Source organism: Lactuca virosa, chromosome 3 (genome assembly GCF_052849685.1).
Source record: "Lactuca virosa cultivar CGN04683 chromosome 3, Lactuca_virosa_CGN04683_v6, whole genome shotgun sequence".
Lineage (NCBI taxonomy): Eukaryota > Viridiplantae > Streptophyta > Magnoliopsida > Asterales > Asteraceae > Lactuca > Lactuca virosa.
In genome coordinates this window covers 391,734,160-391,757,220 of record NC_136428.1, presented here as the reverse complement: position 1 = coordinate 391,757,220, position 23,061 = coordinate 391,734,160, and the positions used below count along the sequence as shown (strand labels likewise).

Sequence of the window (23,061 nt, the reverse complement as noted above, 5' to 3'; positions counted from 1 at the left end):
CAGTATCGGTGCGGTGCATAAGGCTCGCTTCAGTGTTTGGAATGCCTTCTCTTGTTTCTATTCCCAGTCAAAGGCCACACCTTTCTTGGTCAATGTAGTTAGGGGTTTCATGATTCGAGAGAAGTTTTGAATGAACCTGCGGTAGTAGCCAGCGAGGCCTAGAAATTGACGAATTTATATAGGCATCTTTGGTGCTGACCAGTTCTCAATGGCTTTAATTTTGGAAGGGTCCACGTGGATTCCTTCTTCGCTCACCACATGCCCTAAGAATTCGACTCTTCGGATCCAAAATTCGCACTTAGAGAACTTCGTGTATAGCTTCTCCGATCGTAAGGTTTCCAGGACTTGTCGTAGCTGATTGCTATGCTCTTCCTTACTTCGAGAGTAGATAAGTATGTCATCAATGAAGACGATGACGAACTGATCCAAGTAAGGACGACATACCCTATTCATCAAGTCCATGAATACTGCGGGCGCATTGGTCAGTCCGAACGGCATTACTACGAACTCGTAGTGTCCGTAACGAGTTCGGAAGGCTGTCTTCGGAACATCCTCCTCAAGCACTCGCAACTGGTGATGCCCGGACCTCAGATCAATCTTGGAAAAGTAACTCGCCCCTTGCAGTTGGTCAAATAAATCGTCTATGCGAGGAAGTGGGTAACGATTTTTGATCTTAAGTTTGTTGAGTTCCCTGTAATCGATGCACATACGAAACGATCTGTCTTTCTTCTTCACGAGCAAGACTGGTGCTCCCTAGGTTGAGAAGCTCGGTCTTATAAAGCCCTTGCTGAGCAGCTCGTTAAGTTGACCGGACAGTTCTTGCATCTCAGCAGGCACTAGACGATATGGCGATTTGGCTACGGGGGTGGCTCCTGGGATTAAGTTGATTCGGAACTCGACTTGACGTTGGGGAGTTAATCCCGGTGGCTCTTCTGGAAAGACGTCGCGGAAGTCACATACCACGGGGAAGTCTTTTAGGTCTTTTGTTTTCTGGCTCGTGTCGACGATCTGTGCAAGGAACTCGCGATATTCCTTATGCAAATATTTCTGGGCTTGAATATGTGAGATGATATGAAGGCTCGTACTGGGTTTGTCTCCGTAGATCAACAAGGTTTCGTTATTTGGTAGGTTCAGACGGATTGCTTTTTCGAAACACAGAATATCGGTACGATGGAGACTCAACCAGTCCATGCCCACAATGACATCGAAGCTCTTGATTGCTACTGGTGTGAGGTCGATTGGAAACGAATGGTTATCTAGTGTGAGGGTACAACCTATGTAGATTTCGTTAGAACTCTCTGTCTTTCCGTTAGCCATTTCTACGAAGAAGGTTTCTTTTAGTGGTTGCGGTGATTGTTTAAGTAAGTGTTTAAAGTGTTGGTTTACGAAACTCCTCTCTGCCCCACTATCAAATAGGATACAAGCATAAGAGTTATCGAGAATGCCCTATCTCGCCACAGCCGTAGCAGGCCTGGCTTACTCCCGAATTGGGGACCTGGGAAATGGGTTTGGGTGGTGTTCGGCAAAACCGGGCGGTATGGCCTTTCCGGTCACAGTTATTGCAGTGCATTTCCCGGCAGGGGCCGTTGTGATGGAAAGAGCACTTGGTGCACTTGGATACACTCCCTGCATATGTTTTGGCTGGTACAGGGGCAGCAGGAGTAGCGGCAGCATGGACATCCACCGTTTGTTGGTTCTTTGAAGAGGATTGGGCTGATTTACCCTTCTTTCGGTCCCACCGCTTCCTTTTGTTGTCGGATGTCTTGGTCGGTGCAGTGGCAACCGTTGCGGTTGCTGATGGAGTGTAAGGAACTTCACGATCAATCAACCTTTGGGCCAATTCCTTGGCACTGTCAAAGGTCGTAGGGTGTGATGCTAGAACGTTCCCTCGATACGGGGGCACTAAACCCCAGATGTATCTTTCTATTTTCTTGCCTTCGGTGGGGACCATGTTAGGACACAGAGTCACCAGGTCGCAGAACCTGGCTGTACAAGCCACTATGTCGGTCCCCTTCATCTTGAGGCCCCATAGTTCCTCCTCCAGCTTCTGAATTTCGCCCCTCGGGCAGTACTCCCTCGTCAACAGGTCCTTTAGTGTATCCCATCCCATGGCGTTGGCTGTCACCAAGGAGAGTGATTTGTCATGGCCATTCCACCACGTCAAGGCCCTTTCGGTGAAGGTGCAAGCTGCGAACTTTATCTTGCTCTCTTCAGGGCACAAACACATCTCAAAGATTACCTCAGTTCTTTCGACCCATTGGGACAGTGCAATTATCCTTCCGGTCCCACTAAAGTATGTTGGCTTGCAGCTCATGAAATCCTTATAGGCACACCCCTGTGTACGTGGGTGGATTTCACCATGTCTAGAGTTGGTGCCCGTTCCAGCTCCACTTGCGTCACCAGAATTTATTTGGGCAATAGCTGCGGTCACAGCTGCAGTCACAGCTGCTTGAAACATCACCGCATCAAACTACGGAGCGGGTGGTGGTGGTGGAGTTTGACTTGCAGGCGTTCTTCTGGTCGTACGCTTGCAAGGCGACATCTTTTACTGAAAGTTTATAGAAAGGATGATAACCGTAAGAATCAATTGTAAGTATAATGAGAGTGTGTCATGGACTAAATCGCCATAGTCCAACTGTTAGGTAGTGACATAACAATAGGGTAGGGAAACACAAGAGTAAGAACTTTCCAATAGATTAGATATCTGCCAATATTACTGGTATTACTGATGTAAAATGAGTTCAGAAAAGTTGACCTAATAGTAGGTCTTACATCAAACCATAAGGAAATTGTTGGCAGCTTAGAAGTCTAATCAGAGTACTTTTAAAAAGTTAGGAATATTTTACAGACAAGTGCTTCCTAAGGCACGGAAAGAAAGGCTATTCCCTAATTCAAAAGTAAAGATGAGTTGACATCTTCTACCGGCGACGGGTGTCTCTCGGACGAACCCTTAGGTCTGCCAGTTGACGTACAACTTCCTGAAGATGTCGCTCATGCGCTCTTTAACGCACTCGGAGTTCCGTGACTTCGGCCCGGGATGCAGCTAATTGTTGCTGCAGAGCCTCATTGGTCCTCCTAGTCCTATCCACAGTCACTTCAAGTTGGCGAATGAGGACCGTGTTAAGGTTAGAGTTGGCATAAATCTCTACTACTCTGCCGATGGCTGCATGACCTTGCTCGACGTTCCGAGCAATCCTACGGACCATGATGGGTAGGACCTGGTCAGCTGAACTTCCCTCGCCTATGTTGTAGAAGCTTCGGTCTCCATTGAAAGGTAACGGCTAACCCTGCTCATCACTCCATTGGTTCAAGGTTGTTGCCCACATGGGAGTGGGACCTTGAAATACGGGACGGGGGTTGGGGTTTGGAGCTACTGGGGGTAGGTTGTCGACTTCTGGTTCGGAGTCGGAGCCATCTGAAAAGCCTTCTGCGAGGTGATCATCCAAAGGGATTGGGTGATCATCTTCCGGCTCATCATCAAGCCATCCTCTAATGCCGTGGTTTGGATAGTACGGATCGCCAGGGAGATGAAAGCCGGCCATGCAATCTACGCGAGAATGGGGAAAGAATAGTTAATAGACGTACTAATCTAAGATACTTATAAGATGATCGTTATTAGATGATTCAATATTTGCATAGTGCATACCAATTACATGCAATCGAAACAGGATAGACCTTCGAATAAGTGACCCTAACTCTAAATCCACAACCAAACAAGGAACAGGAAGTAAAGCAAAGATCACAGATTCTAAGTCTATAGCGCCTTAGTCACATGTAACCTTGGTGTACCCACTTAGCAACTATTGTCCTACTAGTAACGACCTTTTTAGTTCTCACATATGTAATTCATAGTAATGCAGAATACTCCTATAGTATTCTTGTTCTAATGCTCTTGTAGTAGTGTGGGTAAGTTTTTAGACTTGTGGTAACACCACAATCGTTCTTAGGCACATGCTAGTCACTCCTCAGAAAATATAGTTGATCAGGCTATATCCCCTCAGGTTTGACCATATGTTTCTAAGCCTAATTGTGCTGTTCAACAATCGTAATACTTTTGTTATGTTCTAGTATGATACTGACCTTGGTACGAATAGCTGTATATATATACTTAGTTAAATATTTTATTATTTAAAAGTATATATTCTTGGTCAGAGTGTTTTAATCCCGATGTGTTTATAGTTTGTATATATTTTATGGGTTGATATACTTGATTCACTATAAACAGTGCTCTAATACAATTCTGTCACACCCCAAAACCGGAACGGCGGAATACGTTCTGGGGTGGAGGACGTCATGTACATTATCATAACAATGCATAATAGTAAAGACAAGCAACAACATCCATTGCATTAATATAATAATTGTAATACAAGCGTGTTCTGTACAGTTTGTAAGACACCAAAAGTATAATCAAAATAAAAGATGAGTCTTGTATGTGCTCCATCTTCTCAAAAGCTTCATCTGTACCTGTCCACTGATGACCTGAGAATACAAGTTATTATGAAAAGAGTGTATCAGCATAAAGCTGGTGAGTTCATAAGTATTTAGTGTCTTTGCTTGTATAAAAATGTTTACAACAATGTAGTATAATAGTTGATATCAATGTTTGACAATGGTATACTCCCTAGAAAATCCTATATTTTCCAGTAAAAGTAGTCTTCTACCAAGACCCGTTTGTTTGCATGTTTGATCCTTTGAAAATGTAAAAGTTTTCCCCAGTGAAACTATCTGTAAGAAAATATAGTTTTAGACTTTATTCATGTAAAGTAATTGGAAAAATAAGGTTTTGCCCCAGCAGTGGCACTACCGGCTAAATGAAATAAAATGCAGGCTCCAGGTAGTATTAAATGTACAATACACCTCGGGGAGCCTGTTTGGCCTTTAATTCTTAATGTGTATTTAAAGGTTTGAATGTGAACTCGTATGTAACCATGCTGATTGACGATCGAATAACTGATGACCCTCCGAGTCATATGTAGTGATGTGACATATTGTCACCCCTTGGCCTTTCGGCTGGGACTGTAGCTAGCAGTCGGGATGTGGGAGTGTCTGTTCTGTATAGATCTATACACACAATGCCCGCTCTCCCTCCAGGAGACTCTGGTTACACGGTGATACCACTGTGAAGTGTCGTATCGAGAAGTAGTATGTCACATTCTAATTATAGTATATTCTCTTGTATATTGTATAATGTATTTTCTGGTATAATGTGTAGAGTGTTCCCTTGTATAGTGTATAGTATGCTTTTTGTATAGTATTTAGCATGTATTGACTCATAACTGTACTACCTCTGGTAGGCGTCATTGTAATAGTAGTAATGAGTAATAATCCTTAAGTATACCTATTATAGTTAAATAGTAATGTTGGTTGCATGCCTTTGATACACAAGGTACTGAACTGAAGTGAAGACTTTTATATCCAACACCAATATATATGATATATAACTAGGAATTCAACGACAATCGGACAAATAACAGAATACCCTAAGTCCACAACCAAACAAGGAACAAGAAATAAGGTGAGCTATCAGTCCTAAGTCCTTCAAGTCTTACTTATATAAATATATTAGTATAGATATGGGTTTGAAAATAAAGCAAGTTTAAAAGAGTTTGAAAACAGTTTTGGCATTTAAAGAGTTTGATAAAAGGTTTGAAACACTTAAAAATCCAAAGTTTGATAGAAATCTGAAATCAGTAGCAAATCTTGTAGTCTGTTCTAGTTATTAATCACATGTGATTGATACAATAACTATAACAGTTCAACTTGTATTCCCCCCCCCCCATAAAAGCATTTAAATTCATTTAAAAGGTTGATTTAGGGGTATGAACTCACCTGCAGTGAGTAGAGTGGATGGAAGTGTCGGGTAGGATGCTAGGTGTCAAGTGAGGACTTGAACACACACACTGATCCTATGTAACATGTAGCGATACATAAATGCATCTAATTAGTTGTTTAATAAATAATTAATCAAGTAAAGACCTCCTAAGACATAGAAACACTTTGTTTTAAGTGCTAGGAGTGCTAAAGGGTTGTATCTAAGGAGAGTATGGCCTCACATTGGAGTTTACTCCTCAAATGGTAACCCTATATGTGTTTACGGTTTCTGGACCATTTCCCTCATGAGTTTACGGTCGTAAACTCATGGTAATGGTGCATTTGTGTGTTTTAAGGTCTTATACTTCAGAAGAAAGTGTTCTAAGTTTGAATCAAAGGCTTAGGAAGTGGTTAGGGCTCGAAATGGACCTTCTTTGGAGTTTACGGTCCTTGGACCACCTTTGAGAGTTTACGGTCGTAAACCCTTGAGTTTACGGTCGTAAACCCATGAGTTTACGGCCGTAAACTCATGGTTCCTCAACCATTTCGTGTTTTGGTGTTTCTAGTTCATGCATGCAAGGTTTTAGTCTTTTATCCAAGCTATAGAAGGTGTTAGGGGCACATATACACCACTTGGTGGTGTTTACGGTTCAAGGATCTCCCTTGACCGTAAACACATATGTTCTTGAGGATTTTGATGTTCTTCCCATGGATTAACAAGTATACTAAGCAAATAACTAGCTAGGAGGAGTATACTTACTTATATGAAGCTTGTAAGAGTGTTTAGGACCCAAAAACACTAGTGTGTGTTCTTGGTGTTTTGAAGAACACTTGATGATCTAAGTAAAATCAAGAATCCATGGATGAAATGATGTATAAACACTAGATTAAGTGTTATATGAACGAATCTAGGAAGGAAACACTTACATTTTGGCGGATTTGAAGAAATGAACTTATGATACTTGAGAGAAAAAGTTGGTGTTCTTGAGGTGGGAAGTGTAAGATGAGGGAAATAGTGGGTAAACACATGCTATATGCGTGAGTTCTTGGGAAAATGGTGTTTACGGCCCAAACTCCTCTTGTTTGGCCGTAAACACCTAGCTAAGGTGTTGTTGTTTTTGTTTGTTACACATCACTCATAACGACACTTCCTTTTATTTATTCGTATGACGAATTTAAAAAATAAAACACCCAAACAGACTTAAAACCGGCCAAAATGTACTGGAATGTATTTGACTAATTATTTGAAGTGTTTAACTGTAGAGATTATACAAATGAAAATTTCGGGTTGTCACAACTTTCGATGCTTCTAACACTTAAATCTAAGTGTTTTCTAAGTCCTAGGGTGTTTTCCTTTCATGATTAGTGGTATATAGACTAATTATAATCATATATGTGCCAATATATGCTTATTAGGGTCCGTTGTGCTCAAGTCTATACTTAGCACTTAGTATCCTACAACCCGATCTTTCATTCGTATTACTCACTACAGGTGAGTTCATACCCCTTAACTTATCTTTTAAATGATTTTAAACGCTTTTATGGGGGGGGGGGGAATACAAGTACAAACATAATGGTTATTATATCAATCACATGTTATTAATAACGATCAAACATATGGATTTTGTTACATTTTAAACTGTGTTATTGATATTTGCATATTTAGCCATATATTTAGTATAGATTTTTATCAATTATTAGCTAATTATTTGCATATTATGGACAAAAGGTACTTAATAATGTTTGAATTGTATTTTCAGTCCAGAAGTCATGCTCGGGAGCAAAAAGGAGGAAGGAGATTCAATTAGAAGCTGCAGAATGAAGAAAGGAGTACAAACCTAAAGCGACTCGGCGAGTCCAATCGTCTACTCGACGAGTTTCCACAAAGATTCGCGAAGCAGCATGTAAAGTCCATACCGTACACGGATTCGTCAAGCGTACTCGGCGAGTCGGTTGTCTACTCGACGAGTAGCCCTTATTTTGAGTTATCTATAAATAGAAGCAATAAATCCGATTGGAGGACCTTTTTGGCTTTTCTGGAGAATACTTTGTGACTAAGGAAACCCTTGGAGACCTGGAGATCGTGAGAAGAACCCTAATCTCTCATTCTTAGAAGATTCAAGGCAACTTAGGTTTAATTTTCCACTTTATCTTTGAATTGAACAATGTTTGAGTTGATTACTTTCGTTTTTAGCTTTTTGACTACTGTAATCATGAGCTAAATTTACTAGTTTCTGTTTAGGGAAGACAATTTTACTCTTATGGATTAATTTTATGGTTTGATTGATTGTTAATTGGTGATTTTGTTAAATTAAGCTTGTTAAAGTTCCTTATGCATTAACCATAACTATTCTCTGTTAATAGGAAGGCAATTAGGCTGCATGAACATCTCTTAATTGTTTACCTTGATATGATTTATGTGAACACTTTGTTATGTGCCTAGGACTAGTGAATATGAAACTAGGATTAATTATAGAATGGGTAAATTAGTGTGTTAGCTTGTTGATAAACCAACAACAAGAGGCTAATTGAATTAGTAATTTTATTAACCAATTACAAGTCTTATTTAATCCGAATAATTGAACTAGGTAATTAATTAGCTTAAACACTTGATCACTGCTTAAATTAATTGATTTTCTAAGGATTGGTAATAGCGAATGCGAATCTAATCACTTTAGTTAGTAACCAATGACAATTAATCTATCGCTTTGCCATAAAATTAACCATAGGAGTGAATGAGTTGAACCTAAGCAGAAACCTTTATTAAATTTGGTGAATTTTTACTTGGTTTTAGTTGATTAGTTAATTGCGTGTTAGTTAATGTGTCTTAGTTTCTAGTCTTGTAAAACTAGAGAAAACCCTTTGACTTTTATTAGTTGTTGGTTAAAATTAGTTATTAGGTTAATTTCCGTTCCTCGAGTTCAACACCCTACTTATTCAACTATACCACTAAAAGACAGGTTCACTGCCTTTGTGTGTTTAAATTATATTTTTAGAGTAGGAATAAAACAAGTTGGTTTTACACACATCAAGTTTTATGCGCCGTTGCCGCGGAACAGTTCAAAAGTTAATTCTAATTTCTAGTTTTATCGATCCTTTGTGTGAGCTTATCTTGCACAAAGTTATTCTTTTAGTAATTCAGTAATTACGTTAAGTTTTAGTTTTTAATTGTTCTTATTTGTTTTTTTTGTTTTTAGGCTTTTAGGCAGTGTACTCGCCGAGTGCAGTCGAACCTACTCGGCGAGTTCAGTGCTGATTTCCAGTTCGTTTTTATTTTCTTTCTGTTTCGTTTTTGTTCTTTTTACGTGTTTTTTTTTTTACTTTTATTGCAGAGTGTTTATGACCAGAGGAGGCAATATACCTTTAACTCCACCACTTGAAGACCCGGAAGCTACTTTAAGGAAGAACAAAGGCAAAACCGTTGGAGAATCTGCGTCTTCAAAGAACTCACCTTTGAAGAATCTCAAATCCATTTTTAGCAAGAAAAAGAGTAGTAAATCAGGAGCATCCAGCACCTCTTCCTTGGAAAACGAAGACCCAATCAAGGAAGACATCGTGTACGAATCCGAAAAGGAAGAAAGCGAATTTGAAGAAGGTAGCGATCTAGAAGGCGGGTTCGGCGGCACCATGGCTAACATTGACGAAGTTACCATGGGCGAGTGGAAGAAGAGGATGTGTGAAGATACCGGTCCGGGACTCGTGCAACCCGCGATTCCTGAAAATGCCAACTTCGAACTTAAAGGCCACATACTCGCCCAACTTAAAGAAATTCCTTTCTATGGAAAAGATCACGAAGACGCGTACAAGCACCTAGAAGAGGTTAATGATATAGCCGATTACTTTAACTTTCCTAATGTGGCCCGCGACACCGTTCTGCTTTGCATGTTACCAGTCACGTTTAAAGGCGCTACTAAAGATTGGCTAAAATCACTCCCTCCAGGATCCATCACCACATGGGCTAGAATGAAAGAAGAGTTTATTGATCAATTTTGCCCACCATCAAAGATAGCCAAGTTGAAGAAAGCTATAGCTAATTTTGAGCAACAAGCCAGAGAATCAATTTATGAGGCGTGGGAGAGATACAAAAGCTTAATAAGGAATTGCCCACATCACGATCTTAATAGTCAACTAGAAGTCTCCATTTTTTATGATGGAGTAAACGTGACAACAAGGCAATTACTTGACTTGCAAGGACCGCTCACAAAGAAGGCACCCCCGGTGATAAAGCAACTAATTGAGGAATTCTCTAAGCACTCTAGAAAATACCACAATCCAAGGAATGATGTGACAAGGGGATCAGCTTATGCAGCTTCAGAAGATTTGTCGGCAGTTATGGCAATGTTGAAAACCATGGATAGGAGGATGGACAAAATGGATCAAACAATCCATGCTATTCGGGTAAGATGTGGGAATTGCAATGGGCCTCATCTAACAAGAGATTGTGATTTGGACGAGAACGGGAATAAGAAAGTGCAAGTATGTTATTCTAGTGGTGATAGATTTGATGACGATTGGTGAAAACCTAAGAAAGAATGGCTTCCTTATGATGAGTACAAGAAGACGAAGGAGGAGAAGTATAGACAAAAGGCAAAGGGTTTTTACCAAAAGGAGGAGCCGGTACAAGAAAAGAAACCAAATTTAGAAGAAATACTCACTAAATTTGTAGCTGCATCCGAGAAAAGACACAATGACCACGACGCTGTAATACATGATACAAGAACAATATTAAGGAATCAGCAAGCATCTATTCACAACATTGAGAAGCAGCTGGGGCAACTTGCCCAACAAATAAATATTATGACAACTAGGAGCGGAAAGATAATTACTCCTCTGGCCCCTATTCAGAACGAAGATCCGAAGCTGGTACAAAAGGAGGAGGCAGAAGAGCAGAACCAAAATCAGACCCAGCTGAACCCAGACACTACTCGCCGAGTCCATGATATGGACTCGGCGAGTCCGACACCTGATCTAGACAAGAAAAGAATGAAGAAGACTACCAAAAGTTTCTTGAACACATAAAGGCTCTTCAAATTAATATACCATTCATAGAAGCGGTTGCACAAATGCCAAAATACGCCAAATTTCTCAAGGAGCTTCTAACTAATAGAAAGAAGATGGAAGAAGTGAAGAAAGTAGTTCTAAATGAGAATTGTTCAGCTGCCATGTTGAACAAACTACCGAAGAAGAAGGGTGATCCGGGAAGCTTAACCTTGCCTTGTCAATTCGGAAATTTAGCCACCATCTATGCATTGGCTGATTCAGGGGCGAGTGTAAATCTCATGCCATACTCATTTTTCAAGAAATTAGATCTCCCGGAGCCAAGGCCAATTCGAATGGCAATTCACCTAGCAAATAAAACGGTTACATTCCCAAGGGGAATATGCGAAGATCTATTGGTGAAGGTTGATAAGTTCGTGTTTCCCGCAGACTTTATAGTGTTAGACATGGAAGCGGATCCTCAAGTCGCGATCATTCTTGGAAGACCTTTGCTTAACACCGCAAGCGCTATAGTTGACATGCGAGATTCGAAACTTACTCTACGGGTGGGGGACAAATCAGTCACTTTTGGGGTTGATCAAGCCATGAAGCACGCAAGGAGTAGTGATGACACAACATTTTCGATTGATATGTTGGAAGAATTAATGGAGGAATGGAATAGTGAAGACCCAAACAAGTCCACCATCACCTTTGATGAAGAATTCGATACTGAAGGCGACTTACTGGAAATAGAGAGACTGCTTGAGGAAGCTGATTATAATGAGTTGATCAAAAGTATTGAACATTCTACTCGCCGAGTAGAATCGACCTACTCGACGAGTCCATCCAAAGAATCCCGATTAGTCGCGAAATTTTCCCAGGACTCGACGAGTCCCATCACTAGACTCGACATGTGCAACATCCAGAACACGAAAACTGAGCTGAAAGCACTACCAGGTCACTTGGAGTATGCATTTCTTGAAGAGGGTCAACAAAAGCCTGTAATTATAGCTGTTGATTTGACCAAACATGAGAAAGAAAGTCTTGTGGGGGTACTAAAGAAGAGGCAAGGTGCTATAGCATGGAAGATAACCGACATCAAGGGAATTAGTCCAGCTTATTGCTCTCATAAAATTAACTTAGAAGATGGGGCTAAACCTGTAGTTCAACGCCAAAGAAGACTAAACCCGAACATGCAAGAAGTTGTGAAAAAGGAGGTGGTGAAACTATTAGATGCCGGGATTATTTACTCAATTTCCGATAGCCCATGGGTGAGTCCGGTGCAGGTGGTACCGAAAAAAGGAGGAATGACGGTGGTAGCAAATGAAAATAACGAATTAATCCCAACAAGAACGATGGCCGGGTGGCGTGTTTGCATCGACTATAGGAAACTAAATGATGCAACATGAAAGGATCATTTTCCACTGCCATTTATTGATCAAATGCTCGAGAGGCTGTCCGGGCATCTATATTATTGCTTTCTCGATGGTTTCTCGGGATATTTTCAAATTTCAATAGACCCACAAGATCAAGAGAAGACTACTTTTACATGTCCGAGTGGAACATTTGCATATAGACGCATGCCTTTTGGGTTATGCAATGCACCGACTACTTTCCAAAGGTGTATGATGGCCATTTTCCACGATATGATCGAGAAGTTTATGGATGTTTTCATGGATGACTTTTCGGTTTTCGGGTCCTCTTTTGAAGAATGTTTGTCCAACTTGGATCTAATGTTAGCAAGATGTGAGAAGACCAACCTTGTCCTTAATTGGGAGAAGTGTCATTTTATGGTGAAGGAAGGAATTGTGCTAGGACACAAGGTCTCGAGGATGGGGATAGAGGTAGATAGAGCAAAGGTGGACACTATAGCCAAATTTCCACCTCCAACAAATGTCAAGGGGGTAAGAAGCTTTTTAGGCCATGCGGGGTTTTATAGGCGCTTTATTAAAGACTTTTCGAAGATCACAAGACCCTTGACTCAACATCTTTTGAAGGACGCCCCATTCAACTTTTCTAAAGAATGTCTTTAAGCATTTCATTTGTTGAAGGAAAAGTTGACTACTTCACCTATTATGGTAGCTCCAAATTGGAGTCTTCCTTTTGAGCTAATGTGTGATGCTAGTGACTTTGCGGTAGGAGCTGTTTTGGAACAAAGAATTGACAACCATTTTCGGCCGATCTATTATGCAAGTAAGACCCTGAACCCAACACAAGAGAACTACACTACTACAGAAAAGGAGCTACTAGCAGTGGTTTTTGCATTTGATAAATTTCGCTCATATTTGGTTCTGTCAAAAACCATAGTTTTTACCGACCATTCTGCCCTTAAGTATCTTTTTGCTAAAAATGATGCTAAGCCAAGGTTGATTCGTTGGGTGTTGCTGTTACAAGAATTTGACATTGAAATACGATATAAGAAGGGGATGGAAAACGTGTCTGCCGATCATCTATCGAGATTGGAAAACCCGCACTTGGAAGAGTTAGAAGAAAACAAGATTGGAGATGAATTTCCCGAAGAATATTTATTGGTTATAGCGGGAGAGATTCCATGGTTTGCAGATATAGCTAACTATTTAGCTAGTGAATACATCCCAAAAGACTTGACCCACCAACAAAAGAAAAAGTTCTTTTCAGAAATTAAGAATTACTTTTGGGATGAGCCATACCTCTTTCGTAGTTGTGCTGATGGTATGATAAGAAGATGTGTATCCGGGAAAGAAAGTCGGGAAATCTTGAAGCATTGTCATAGTGGGCCCACCGGAGGACATCATGGAGCGCAATATACGGCCAAGAAGGTTTTTGATTCGGGTTTTTATTGGCCTACTATCTTTAAAGATGCTACAAAATTTGTCAAAGAATGCGATTCATGCCAAAGATCGGGAAACATTTCATCACGAAACGAGATGCCCCAAAATAGCATTCAAGTTTGTGACATATTTGATGTTTGGGGAATTGACTTCGTGGGACCTTTCCCAATGTCAAAGGGAAACAAATACATTTTGGTAGCAGTCGATTGTGTATCCAAATGGGCGGAGGCACAAGCATTACCCACGAATGATGCTCGAGTAGTGGTACGTTTTCTCAAGAATTTATTTTCAAGATTTGGAGTTCCAAGGGCTCTAATTAGTGATCGAGGCACCCACTTCGCCAATGATCAATTAGCTAAGGTGTTGCAAAAATATGGTGTCCACCATAGATTTTCAACATCCTATCATCCTCAAACGAGTGGGCAAACTGAAGTTACAAATAGGGCGTTGAAGAGAATATTAGAAAGATCGGTTGGAAGTAATAGAAAAGAGTGGTCGGATAAGCTTGATGATGCACTTTGGGCGTTTAGAACAGCTTTCAAAACACCTATTGGCACTACACCATATCGGTTGGTTTATGGGAAGAGTTGCCACTTGCCAGTTGAGATTGAGCATAAAGCATTTTGGGCTTTAAAGATGTGCAATTTTGATTTGGCTGAACTTAGAAACAACCGATTGATGCAAATGAATGCCCTTGAAGAACTAACGAATGAGGCATACACTAGCTCCTTGATTTACAAATAAAAGACCAAGAATTGGCATGACAAAAGACACAAGGGTAATAAGGACTTTCACGAAGGACAAAAGGGATTACTTTTTAATTCAAGGCTCAAACTTTTTCCGGGCAAGCTAAAGACACGATGGGATGGTCCATTTATAGTGAAGGAAATTTGTCCACATGGATCTATTGAGCTCATATCAAGAGATGGAACTCCTTTCAAAGTCAATGGTCATAGGGTGAAAAGATATGAAGAAGGAATTCCGCGAAATGAAGAACTTGAAGAACGGCTGCTGCTGGAAGGGATTACAGAAATGTAAGCGGAAAGGAGTCCAGCTAATGACTCCTTAAAAAGAAGCGCTACCGGGAGGCAACCCGATTTTAGAGTTTGCTTTCTTTTTCCTTTATTTTTTCATTTTTATTTAAAGTTTTTCTTAGGATCTGCTTTTATCATTCTTCTTCTGAGTTGCTGATGATTGCTTGAGGACAACTGTAACACCCATAAAATTCAAGCCAAATTTAAACTTTTTAACACAATTTAAAACTGTTAAGTTCTTACAGGTTGTTTTCAAAATAGTTTAGACATCAGAGTATTCCCAGAATCAATCATGAAAATATGAGGAGGTGCATGATCACGCCTTCGCCTTCCCGCAATCATCCGAAGTGCCTGAAACAAAATCAACAACTGTAAGCCCGAAGCTTAGTGTGTTTCCCCAAAATACCAACGCCATACAAACATAACCATATCATATAACCAATATAGAACAACATGCATAATGAGTCATCAGCCTGACTGGACCGCCTCACAGGCCTTCAGTCTATCTGGACTGCTCTTCGAGCCTTCTGCACGTCTGGACCACCACGCAGGGCCTACAGCCTATCCGGACCGCTCGCCGGGTATGTTGGCCTACAACACAAAGCAGGACCGCCTGAACCCAACCCCCAATCAGACAAACATGTGCACATAAATATCATACGCTAGCTCATTTCATATAACAGTCAAACTGATCTAACAGATCACCAATCATAGCAACATCCCAGTAACCGGGATACAGACCTAACCGGTCACTAACATAGCATCATCCAATAACCAGGACAATCATGTGCACATAGACATCATATAACACTAGCATGTATATATATAACAGTCAAACCGATCTAACAGATCACAAAGCATAGCAACAATCCTAGGATCAGGATATCAACCTAATAGGTCACTAACATAGCATCATCCTATATACCAGGATACCGACCCAACCGGGTCACTAAAGCATAGCATATCACCATCCTAACTACCAGGATATAAATCAGTAAGCATAACATGCAATAATCCGAATACAATCCATAAAGGGCCGACCTTGGTGCCTTAGACCCAGTTAATATAGTGAGTAGAACTCACCTGACACTGCTGAAGTCCCGCCGATAAAACTCCAGCTGCTGGTTGACAGATTCCCGAACTGTCAACATCAAACAACACCCAATTAATAATTGGGTTCCAAGCCCAAAGTCCAATTCACACACTAAAGGCTCAATAGTCAAGTAATGGGCCAAGCCCAACATATGGCCCAATTTTCCAAATTAGGCCCACGCCCTCATATGGGCCTTGCCCTAAGCCCATCAACATATTCTAGTCCATATGATTATTTTTGGATGGCACATTAATAATCCAATTAGCAAAACCCAAAAGAAAGGCCCAACACAAAGCCCAAGTGAAACTAGGGTTTCACATAAAATGACAATTAGGGTTAGGTGTTTCTCACTTAACCCATTAAGGACTTAATCCATTAAGTCCATTACTCTACTAGGTATATCACATGGTGAAGTCGGGCTTAATACACGATTCCATTCAAATGGCCCAAATGTGGGTCCCGATAGGTCCAAGCCCTTAATTCCAATATTAGTGTTTTCTAAACCCTAATTAGGGTTTCCATCCCATATTAGCCCAATAGGCCCAATAGCTAGGTCCTTTGACCAATTAGGGTTTATTAGGCCCACTATGATTTCACTAGGCCCATTAGGGTTTTAGTCCCTTGTCCAAACATCCCAAACTAGTCACTATCCAACAAGGCACACCGCCAATTGACACGGCGGCCGGTGGTGGCAGGAGGCGGAAGCCACCACCCTAAGGTGGTGGTTTAATTTTTCCTTTCATTATTCTAATTTGATACAATTTACAATGCAAAATCCGATATCACACACACACACACTAATATAGACACACACGCAGCCACCCTAGCGGTGGCCGGCGGTGACACATGGTGGCAGCCACCACCTCACGGTGGTGGTGGTGGCGGTTCTTGGTTTTTTTCCAGCCAAATAAACTACACACAGAACACACACTACATCATAAACAAACACCCATACATTTCTTGCTTGCAATTGGATTCAGCCACCCTCCTGGTGGCGTTTGGCAGCGACAGCGACTGTCTCACGGTGGCAGCCACCACCTCACGGTGGTGGCAGTGGTCTCTTTTGGTTTCCAAACACGCAGCTACACATACCAGCTACCAGAACACACACACGCACTCTTCTGATCGAAAACGAGCCCAACCACCCCATCTAGTGGTGTAAAACAGCGATGGCGGCGTGAAACGATGGCGGTAGCGGTGACCATGGTGGCTTCACTCGACATTTGTAGCAGCAACTACTAGACGGAAAGGAGACGAGGCAGTCGTGGAAGGGCGTTAGCCGTAATAGTCGCCTGAAACGACGACGTCGGCGACCGCAGTGGCATAAGACGACGGAGAAGAGCGCTTCAGCAGCACTGGTTAATGGAGTAACGGTGTTCGCTGGCCCCCGGCGGTTCACAGCTTCGATGTATCAGATAGCGGCGGCAATGCACGGCTCCGCTGAAGGCCCACGATGTTGATTATGTGGTGGCTATGGCGACTATCGATTGGAGAGGTGACAGCGCCGAAGAATGGAGGAGAGGGAGAGGGTGGCGGCTAGAGGGTGAAGAGGAAGTAGGGGATGACGGCTGCACATAATGTTCCTAGGGTTAGGGTTACCGGGTGGTAACGAATATATACCCCGATTCATAAAACTTCGCCCCATAATACCAAATTTGGTCCCTCACTCTCCCATTTCTTTCAAATTAAACCCACAAGTTACCAAATTGCCCTTCCATGACGAATTCTTTTCAATATTGCTCCAAAATTTACCTTTTAGCCCCCACCTTCCAAAATCTATTCAATCTAAGCCCAACATTTACCAAACAACCCCTGCCTTCAAAAATCCTTACAAAATAAGTCCTGAACTTGCACTTTAACCCTCGGAAATCAAAAGTATATCATTTGGCACCTCGAAACCAACACCCCACTAATTATTATTTGATTTTGGACTATAATAATATTAAATAATAATAATTATTACTTCTCGGGGCCCGGGTTTATTATTTAATTATCTTATTATAAACGGGATGTTACAACTCTCCCCCACTTAAATTTGATTTTGTCCTCGAAATCGCCTTTTGTCATTCCTTACATGCCAAACAACTTGAACCACAATCCCGATTATAACCCTAGCCTTTCCAAGGTAACCGTACCCAACCCTCGCAGGGTTCCAAAAACTGAAAATAAACGAATCCCTTACAATATGATCACATTTACTCGATCTGAAACTTGAAGTCTCTTGATTGTCTGGCTCTCTGACAGACCTCTCATACCAAATCATTATTGTTGAGCCCAGTCCGCTTGTCTGTCATCTAACTATTCAACTCCTAATATCTGAGGGTTTCAACATCGAGATACTTCTCATACACCTGAAGACCCAATTTGTCAATACCGCCCTAAACACGGAACTGTCTGAACAATGATCTGCCTGAAGCAGTATGCTGTCACATGGCTGCTTTCCAAAATCTACCGAGACCTCCCTGGTCTTAATTCGTTCACCAATCATCTGACATACCGGGTTCCGGCCCGGTCACGGTGCCAAACGACTCCCACATAGTTGCCTCACACGACTTCTGAACGGAATCCTTCTCTGAAACGAGTTGCCACTAGTTATCATGTCGCTGAGGCTCTAATAACCTCCTGATCCAAACGATCGGATCCATGCGTCGAATCCCGTCGCTACCAACCCATGGCTAAAAGCGATTGCTACATGACCAATGGTAGCCTTACATCACACGGAACCTTAAACAATCTATTGCTTCCTCGGCCTCATAACTGTAGTGGCGTTCCTACAGTCTTATCACTAGCTTAACCAGGTCTAATCCGGTTCCCAGAACCTGAACGACAGAACATTCTAATCCCAAGCCTTCATAAAACTGACGGATACCCATTCAGATCTACTCCCGATCACCTAACTGGAGTATTACCTGATCCAAACAGATTAATCCCATGAGACACTTCGAACTGATGAGATCACCAAGGTCCACTGTACTCTATCCGATTTCTAATAACAACTTCCGATCAACCCAAAATATATATCGGAGTCTTCAGCCTACTCCAGCAACACGTTCGATACTAGGGAAATGACCTACTGATTGATATAGCATAGCAGCATACTCAATACCCGCACATACATTTACAAACACATGCAGAGTCTTCAGCATGACTGGACAACCTCACTAGGCCTTCAGTCATCTGGACCACTCTAAACTATTGAACATCTCCTTGGACCACCCCCTGGTGATCTTTCCCATGCAGACTGTTCTCACCCACTTAGGGTTCCAAACTCCTGATCTATTTCGTGGACTCTAACCCCGGCCTAACCCTAGGCCTCATGTCGATCGCCCATCCTCTCGGAAATCTGTGGTCTGTTCCCTGACCTGCGTGTCTACCGCATATGCTAATAACCCGCACACCTGTGCTGAATGTACTGCCGAGTCCTGGCAGCTATAAAAACCCTCAACTTATCAATCCAAAACCTTCAGAATCGAGCACACCCTCGGCCGAATACTCGAACTGAACACAATTCATGACTAGAACTCCAACCTGCTTTCCTGACTTCCGCTATCAAGCACCAGGAAAACGTAATACACATGCTCGGGAGTTTTACCGAACTCCCCAATTCACACAACCCACAAACCAAACAACCACTTAGGTTGTCTTCCTTCATGACAATGATACGAAACTTATCCTATTTCCAAAACCAATCCTGCCTCTATATCACGGGACAATTCTCCCCCACTTAGATTCGACTAAGTCTTCACAATACATGAAAATTGGAGAATTTCCAATCTTTCTCACTACCAACGATCGATCCAAATACAACCAACTCTTACCAATTAGTGCTCCATTACCAGCCAATCCCCAGTGATCACACACTTCTAACAACTAGCTGAACACTTTCTGAATCCCAGGGACACCAACAGTCCCCAATGCTCGAATGATCCCACTCATAAATCTTAAAGTCCAAATATAGATACTCCAACTAATGTCTCAACAACGAGCTACTTCCCTTGGTGCTTTCCTCCGCCAATCAATAACGCTTACTAAAACCACTGAATCCTGACAATGTTGAATAACCATCATGTGGGACCCTGTCCGCAGGCCTCCTATATAATACCCTTCTTCCCAAGGTGCTCCAACAAATCTCCCGCTCTCGGCTCTAGAAATCATATCATTCAGGGCCTCGCACCCTGACTCACTCACCAGCTCAATCATCCACAGCTGAACTGCAGTAGCTAAAACAACCTTTGCCCTAAAGTAGGCTACAACCACTCCCAAGACATAGTCTACAATCCCGAAAGTGCAATAGATCACACAATCAGTCCTTACCGTCCGATACAAGAGATCCAAGGCGAAATGGACCTCCAAAATACTTATGCCACATCGACCCACCTGCGCTTACCCACGCTAAACCACTGTCGCCAATCCCAGTGACCAACTAACCCCGAGTTAGAATACAACCTGATCCTGGGGTCACAAGCCTGCTTAATCCTTCGAGCTCGTAAACTGAAAGGGCACAATCCTTGCCCTAGAAAACGACATTCCAATCCTATCAATAAACCATTTTTAATTCCAGTTGCATAACTCCAGCTGAACACAATCATTACTCCTTTCCGGAGTCCCCGCGAATGACATCCGGCCTGGAGCAAAACCCCCGAGCCTCAAATCTAGAAACTAAGGTGTTATCCTCTCCCGCTCACCCACGGAAATATAACGAGTACAAATCGTCTTCTTGATCCCAGATAACTGTAGCCCTCTGCTCATCAGAATATGTCCCAATAACAAGTCTCGGTACTGAAAAGCTCGACCAGCTCCTCCCCCTGCCGTCGTTACAACTGTTGAAGCTGTTGCGGCAGCCGTCTCAACAATGGCTACATAGCGCTCATCAAGGTATTCAACCATGGCGGTCTTGATAGACCGAAACATCTCCGGAATCTGACTCCCGAAAAATCTCGATCACCTCCTCCCGAATGATCTCACCGACACGATCCACTGACAATGCTGGCCTATCCTGGCTGCCAGGTCCCGATCCTAACTCGAATCCGCTCTCAAGACGTCTCGTAACCACTATTCTGGTAACACACCAGAAAGGTCTCTGATAACCCATATAATGACAAAGAGCCAATTCCCAACCAAACCCCAGGGGTTGTGACTTCCTTGCTACGCGTATGGGTCCTGTGCTTTCAGTAGTACGGGCCCATACTACCTTCCACACCTACCCATATTTGTCTCAAGTATCATCATAACGCCCTAACAATATACATAAACATAGCGAGCGCTTAATCCTCACTCCTAGAGGAATGCTAAATATCTCATAACTGGCCTCCCGGCGCCACACAACCCACCCATCCATGAAACTTCCACCAACCCTGGAGCACTAGTGTATGCTAGCCATACATAACAGTGGACCCCATAGACTTTTGATATTCGATCCTACCCTAAGCCCTAATCAATAAGAATAGAACTTAAGGCCAAATCAAACATTCTCAGGCTATAAGATCTTAATTATATACAGCCGTGATGCATACACAAGTAACTACAGTAATGATGCCAATCTCATATAAGGAAACCCTAGGCTAGAAGGCATCATGTAATCTGGCAATTCTATCATGCAATTCCTGAAGATCCCTAGCCTAATACTAGCATGATGTTCTAACATATCACATAATCAAATAACTGTATGGTATTTTGGGATCTACTTACTGGATCTGGCTGGTCGTGCACCCTGCATCCTCCTTTACTTATTTTGAAAACCATTTAAAAATTCATTTTAAAATCCTTTCCTTGATTTGAGACTGGATTCACACGAGTGTTCCTCCAATTCACTCAAACCAAGGCTCTGATACCAACTTGTAACACCCATAAAATTCAAGCCAAATTTAAACTTTTTAACACATTTTAAAACCGTTAAGTTATTACAGGTTGTTTTCAAAATAGTTTAAATATCAGACTATTCGCAGAATCAATCATGAAAATATGAGGAGGTGCATGATCATGCCTTCGCCTTCCCACAATCATCCGAAGTGGCTGAAACAAAATCAACAACTGTTAGCCCGAAGCTAAGTGAGTTTCCCCAAAATACCAACGCCATACAAACATAACCATATCATATAACCAATACATAACAACATGCATAATGAGTCATCAGCCGGACTGGACCGCCTCACAGGCCTTCAGTCTATCTGGACTGCTCTTCGAGCCTTCGGCACGTCTCGACCGCCACGCAGGGCCTACAACCTATCCGTACCGCTCGTCGGGTATGTTGGCCTACAACACAAAGCAGGACCGCCTCAACCCAACCCCCAATCAGACAAACATGTGCACATAAATATCATATGCTAGCTCATTTCATATAACAGTCAAACTGATCTAACAGATCACCAATCATAGCAACATCCCAATAACCGGGATACAGACCTAACCGCTCACTAACATAACATCATCCAATAACCAGGACAATCATGTGCACATAGACATCATATAACACTAGCATGTATATATATAACAGTCAAACCGATCTAACAGATCACAAAGCATAGCAACAATCCTATGACCAGGATATCGACCTAACAGGTCACTAACATAGCATCATCCTATATACCAGGATACCAACCCAACCGGGTCACTAAAGCATATCATATCACCATCCTAACTACCACGATATAAATCAGTAAGCATAACATGCAATAATCCGAATACAATCCATAAATGGCCGGCCTTGGTGCCTTAGACCCTGTTGATATAGTGAGGAGAAGTCACCTGGCACTGCTGAAGTCCCGCCGATAAAACTCCAGCTGTTGGTTGACAGATTCCCGAACTATCAACATCAAACAACACCCAATTAATAATTGGGTTCCAAGCCCAAAGTCCAACTCACACACTAAAGGCTCAATAGTCTAGTAATGGGCCAAGCCCAACATATGGCCCAATTTTCCAAATCGGGACCACACCCTCATATGGGCCTTGCCCTAAGCCCATCAACATATTCTAGTCCATATGATTATTTTTGGATGGCCCATTAATAATCCAATTAGCAAAACCCAAAAGAGAGGCCCAACACAAAGCCCAAGTGAAACTAGGGTTTCACATAAAATGACAATTAGGGTTACGTGTTTCTCACTTAACCCATTAAGGACTTAATCCATTAAGTCCATTACTCTACTAGGTATATCACATGGTGAAGTCGGGCTTAATACAGGATTCCATTCAAATGGCCCAAATGTGGGTCCCGATAGGTCCAAGCCCATAATTCCAATATTAGGGTTTTCTAAACCCTAATTAGGGTTTCCATCCCATATTAGCCCAATAGGCCCAATAGCTAGGTCCTTTGACCAATTAGGGTTTATTA

The 23,061-nt window shown here is 42.0% G+C and overlaps 1 non-coding gene across 1 annotated transcript; it reads right to left on the bottom strand.

The window, feature by feature from the left end:
- Positions 1-9,825: 9,825 nt before the first annotated feature.
- On the bottom strand, positions 9,826-9,932 carry LOC145168055 (small nucleolar RNA R71). The gene has a single exon (XR_013741649.1). It is a non-coding gene; the product is annotated as a small nucleolar RNA R71 (small nucleolar RNA).
- Positions 9,933-23,061: the final 13,129 nt, after the last annotated feature.